Raw genomic sequence first — 6,356 nt, 5'->3', positions numbered from 1 at the left:
GGAACTTGCAAGTGGTATTGTCCCATTGCACCTGCTGCTGTCATCATTCTGAGCAATGGAGATTTTAGGTGGAATCTTAGTGATGTGGGCTAGGGTGAGATTTATGGAAAGGCCATGAGGATCCTTAGAATCTGGCACATGTCCATGGATATGGCATGTGTATTACTAGTGTCCGTAGGGTGTACCCTGAGATCTTGGTGCCCAGTGTCTGACGTGGAGTCATAGAGAATGGAAGTCCTTCAGGACAAGCGACAAACTAAAGTCAACAGGTAACCAATATGATTGCCATGTTGGGAATTCTCTGGCTTGTTTGGTGCATTTGGTAAGATAGGAAACCGAATATTAATGAGGTGAATTGTGATGCTAATAAAGTGTTTAATAATCTATATTCCCTCTTGATCAGCAACTTGCCACTGCCCGAGAGAAACTTACCTTGCCACTCGGCAAATGAAGAAAAAATGAGTTGTCTCAGTGTTGAGCCGGGCCTTGTCAGATTACTGATCAATTCTGCTATAAATCTCGCCATAGCCCATGTCGCTCAGACCCCTGTAAGATTCCACACATAATCTCTATTCACACACACCCAGCTCATTGACTGGACCAGGCTGCATCTCCAGGCTTTTCACTTGGTGTCTTAGAGCTCATTCTCTCTGAGTTACCTGGATGTTCACAACATCCTTGTATTTCCTTGCCTTTTTGCACTTTGCCCCTTCAGCCAGACTCACAGTATTGTTGTCTTTCTGTGCCACTTAGTGCAGACACAAAACCAGGAAGCTTGTCATGGTTGTTGGCAACCCTCAGAGATATTAAAGGAAATAGCCTTTGGTCAGAGATCCTGGCACAGTAAGTCAAGGAGTCACTGGATGTGAAATGTTAACTCTTATTGTTCTTCACAGATGCTGCCAGACCTGCTGAGCTTTTCTAGCAACTTCTGTTTTTAACTCCATCACCAGTTGGGTAGTCCGCCAGACATCTTGACTCTTTTTTGTCCTATTCAGGGCTGTTTCACCCCTGAAATGAGAATGAAGTGGTTATTAACAGAGGTGAAAGTGAGCGACACACTGTTACTGTTACCGCAGGTGGGGAGGTATCCCGCTGAGTGAGTCAGTAGTGCAGGGGGCATACCAGTGTAGTCAGGGTTTGGGGTCAGTGGCAATGAGTGAGGGAAAATAATGCAGGCATATATGAGAATGGTGGAGCATCAGCCTTTGTGGGAGGTAGTTACAGTAGAAGCCAAAGAATAATTGAGAGATATACTGGTCGCACTTACCTGGTGGAGTGAAGTAGGACATTGAACTTCTTCTTGTAGAGCTGAGCATTCATCCAGATGACTCTGACCTGGGTGGCAACCTCTGAAAAGGCTGACATTGTTTAGTGTCATGGCTCCATTCCTGATGGGAGAGGGCATAAGACATTAATATGCCCTTTTCTGGGGCAAATGATAGCATGTTTCTGTGTACATTGGCCTTTTAAAGATAGTGCTTGCACAAGAATGCCAGCCAGTTTTATGATATTCCAACAGTGGTGAGTTGTTTGGGAGCGACTTGTGGTAAAATTGGGGTGGAATCAGTCATGAGGTATGCCATCAGATTTGAGTATGTTGTTAATGAGGTGGGTTTGTTAAGATACTGCAAGTAAACTGACTAAGCCTTGTGGCAAAAATTACCTCCAAAACTTCAATGCAATTGGAGCTGAGACTAAAGAAACATAAGATCTGGCCCTGTGTCTTTGAAAGGTGGCTTTGAAGGCGCATTAGAGAGTTGCTGTAGTTTCTTGTAAGTGGTTCACATTGCTGTCTCTGTGTGCTGCTGGTGGAAAGAATGAATGTATAGGGCACCAATCAAGTATTTTGATTTGTCCTTGATGTTGATTTTTTTTGATATGTTGAAACTGCACTCACCCTGATAAGCAGAGAGTATTCTCTCACATTCCTAACTTGTGCCTTGTAAATAATGAAAAAGCCTTGGGGAATTAGAAGGTGAATTACTCACTACCTTATATCCAGTTTCTAATCTGCGTTAGTAGTCATAGGATTAATGTCACTAATCCACTTGGATTTCTAAGAAATGCTGATGCAGGAAGTTCATGATAGTTGACTCAACAATAGTAAATGACCAAATGTAAAATGTAGGCAGTTATATTCTGCAATCTTTGTAATAGTATTCATGTGGCACAAGTGTTGCATGCCACTTATCAGCTCAAGTCTAGATGTTGTACCTCACAATCTTCTTTCTTACTTGAGGAATTGCATAAAGCACTGAACACCACAATTATCAGAAAACATCTTCACTGCTGAATTCTGATGGAGGGAAGAAGTGGTTGAAGACATTTTGTTTGAGCACAACACCCTGAGAAATTCCTGGAGTGAGGATCTCGGGCTGAGATGATTGGCCTCCAATAACCACAACCAACGTTCTTTGTGCTCGGCATAATTCCAACAAGTGGAGAATTTTCGCCCGATTCCCATTGACTCTCGTGTTTCAAGGGCTCCTTGATTACAGGCCTAGTCAGTTGTTGCTTTGATGAGATCCATCTCTCCTCTCTGGAATTCAACTCTTTTGTTTATCATTAGACCAAGGCTGTAATGAGTTCCAGAATGACATTGTTCCTGGCGAAAACCAAATTAAGTTTCGGACAGTGTAGGAATACTTTTAGCATTTTCTAGGAGCTCGAGACATATGAACACTAAACACCACTCTACGTCTTGCCCCTAAAATTTTATCTTTGCCTACTATTTACACCACTTACACATCTACCACAACTCTTGCCAATGACCTTATAAAGGTTAATCTTTGAAGTGGTTTCACCAATCTCCCCAAGCATGTAAGGAGTTTGTTTTAAGATTGTTGAGGACCTGCATATTATAAATTTATCCTGAGTGTCTTAATTCCTTGTCTCTGTTGTCACTGATTTTGTAGACATAGTTTCCTCCTGAGAATCAGACTACGCAGCCCACCCAACTAAAAGCTTCATTTTCAGGGAAATCAGGGAAGCTGGGATGAAGCAGTTTGTGTCTGGGCAAGGTATGACTTTGCCTGCTATAACCAAGCAATCATGACCCCTTTCACTGCTGATCCCTGAGGCAACATGTTGTGTCCTTTTCAATGTGGGCAGGGCATGAGCACTGTGTCTCTTATTGAAGATGGGGTCTGCCAAATGATGATCTTTCTCCTGTCTTGTTTGTTTGTGGCCCTTCACTGTGACAATTGGCAATAAAGCACAGAATAGGGAGGGAAGGTTGTAAGTTGCAGCATGACTTTTCAAAAGCTTACGCGTGGCAAAGTTGTTCTGTAATGGTCTAGAAGATAGTTATGTAGGAATAAATGAAAAACCTTCACTCTTTTCAGGAGGTTTTTAATGATCTGATTCCCCCCACTTGATTTCACCATTGGCTTGAGAAATGATTTTTCACCACCACAAGGACCATTTCATCAAGTCACAAATTGCTAAAGGTTTGATTGTGTAGATGTTTAGTTTAGAGAAGGAGCTGGACAATAAATGTTAGCTGCTACTTTTTGCAGGCAATTTAGTTTGTGACTGAAAGACGATTTTCCACTGGACATCTCTCGTAGAGTGGTACTACTACCCAATGAAACAAAATAATAATTATGTTCTTACCCTGTACAGGCTTAAATGATTTTTATTTTTGAGAAGACATAGCAATCTCTGTTTTTTAAATTTTCTTTTCTAGCCAAAAAAATCCCCAAAATTTAGATCAGCAAATGTAAGTATTTATTTCTAAAAGTTCTGCCATTAGCTTCAGTAATAAAAGTTAAGCTATGGAAAAACAAAATGGTATAGAATATGATATCTCAATATAAATATGTGTTTAATTTTTTTTTATTCATTAACAGGTTGAGGAGTGTCACTGCCCTGGGCCAGCATGAATTGTCCATCCCTAATTGCCCAGAGTCAACCACATTGCTGTGGGTCTGGAGTCACATGTAGGCCAGACCAGGAAAGGATGGCAGTTGCCTTCCCTAAAGAAAATCAGTGAACCAGATGGGGTTTTCCAGACAATTGACAAGGGATTCATGGTCATCATTAGATTCTTAATTCCAGATATTTTTACTGAATTCAAATTCCACCATCTGCTGTGGCAGGATTTGAATCTAGGCTCCCAGAACATTATCTGCATCTCTGGATTAACAGTCCAGCAATAATACCACTAGGCCATCACCTCCCCCCAGGTCTATCATTAAATATATATTTAACATATATATATCTAAATATCAATTTATGAGTTATAATTTGATGCATTAACTACCAGTTCTGTTAAATATTTAGCTGCATCTTATAAAATATTATTACAAAGACCTCTTTATTAACTCATATTTGTTTGCATTCACTTTCTTTTTGACCTCACATCTCGTTGTTGATTTCCCTGTCATTTTCCCTTAATTTGTTTCAACCTAGACCAAAAAATGTGGATATTTTCCTTTATGATATACAAACAATTAAATAGATTTTGCACATTTTCATGTCATCTTTGCAAGAATGTCAATATTCTGTGGGTGGGAGTAGGAGGAGAAGAATGCTATGAACACGATATTAAAAGGAGCAAAAGATATGGAGATCAATTTCATTCGTTCTGATTAAGTGATTTGTAGGTGGCATATTTTCCACATGCTCAGTAAAGTCACTGGGAAACTGATCCATATTGGCAGTCAGACAATATTTAAATACTAACTGAGCTTTCAGAATTAATTGTGCTGTTTATAAAACTCTCTCTGAGAGCATGGAAAACGCATTGGGTTTGCCTCTCCTTAAAGCTAGTCTACCCTTCTTAAAGAAAGGTAAACCTTTAAGTAGTGACAAGTATGCAAACTTAATGTAAGAAATATGGCCCCTAGGGACTGTTTCACCTTTCAATATGATCATGGATGATCTTCCACCTCAACTCTGCTTTCCAGTCCATGCTCCATTACTTGTGACTTCTTGAGAGAGCAAGAATTAATCACAGCCTTGACATATTCTGTTCTTCAGTATCCACAGACATTTGGAGTTAAGCATTCCAAAGAAGCACAACCCTCTGAGCAAATAAATTCCTCTTCATCTCACTCCTAAACAATCACACTTTATTCTGAGAATGCGCCCCCCTGAATCACCTCTCAGGCTTCCAAACCCCCGATTAATGCGGCCTCACATCATTCCAGGAACTTATTCAATGGACTTTCATTGTACCACTTCAGAGGCAAGTAAACTCTTCGTAATATATGGAGACCAATACTGTGAAGTTATTCAGATGTAGTTTCACAAGTAATCGACACAACTGTACTAAAATCTGTTTGTCCTTGTGCTCCAATACCATTGCATAAAAGCCAAAGTCATGTCCACATAATGTAAAAAAATCATAAATTCATTCAAACATCACCCTTCCTTGTTTAATTTTAAAATGGACTTTGCTATATTAAAATAGTTGCTGCAGATCTAATGATGCAAGTTGAACAGTCATGAAGCCAGAGTCATAGAGCAAAGAAATGGGCTCATCAGCCCACCATGTCATTGTTGACCAACAAAAACCAAACTACACTAATCCTGTTTACCTGCAGTTGGTCCATAGCCTACTATGTCCTGGCATTTTAAGTGCTCATGCAGGTACTTCTTAAATGCTGTGAGAGTACCTGCCTTCACCACCCTCTCAGGCAGCACATTCCATATTACTACCAGATCTCAGCTCTCCTTTATTTTCAGATCTCCTTAAAACCACTTTTTCCTCACCTTAAACTTGTGCTGAGATAGTAGGAACTGCAGATGCTGGAGAATCCGAGACAACAAGGTGCAGGGCTGGATGAACACAGCAGGCCAAGCAGCATCATAGGAGCAGAGAGGCTGACGTTTCAGGCCTAGACCCTTCATCAGAAAAGGGGGAGGGGAGGGGGGTTCTGAAATAAATAGGGAGAGAGTGGGAGGCGGATAGAAGAGGGATAGAGGAGAGGATAGGTGGAGAGGAAACAAACAGGTCGAAGAGGCGGGGATGGAGCCAGTAAAGGTGAGTGTAGGTAGGGAGTTAGGAAGGGGATAGGTCAGTCCAGGGAGGACGGACAGGTCAAGGGGGCGGGATCAGGTTGGTCGGTAGGAGATGGAGGTGCGGCTTGAGGTGGGAGGAGGGGATAGGTGGAAGGAAGAACAGGTTAGGGAGGCAGGGACGAGCTGGACTGGTTTTGGGATGCGGTAGGGGGAGGGGAGATTTTGAAACTTGTGAAATCCACATTGATACCATTGGGCTGCAGGGTTCCCAAGCGGAATATGAGTTGCTGTTCCTGCAACCTTCGGGTGGCATCGTTGTGGCACTGCAGGAGGCCCAGGATGGACATGTCGTCTGAGGAATGGGAGGGGGAGTTGAAATGGTTCGC

The sequence above is a fragment of the Rhincodon typus genome, chromosome 8 (genome assembly GCF_021869965.1).
Source record: "Rhincodon typus isolate 14 chromosome 8, sRhiTyp1.1, whole genome shotgun sequence".
In the NCBI taxonomy this organism is placed as follows: Eukaryota; Metazoa; Chordata; class Chondrichthyes; order Orectolobiformes; family Rhincodontidae; genus Rhincodon; species Rhincodon typus.
The sequence above is the reverse complement of the archived record's forward strand: the minus strand, read 5'-3'. Positions refer to the sequence as shown.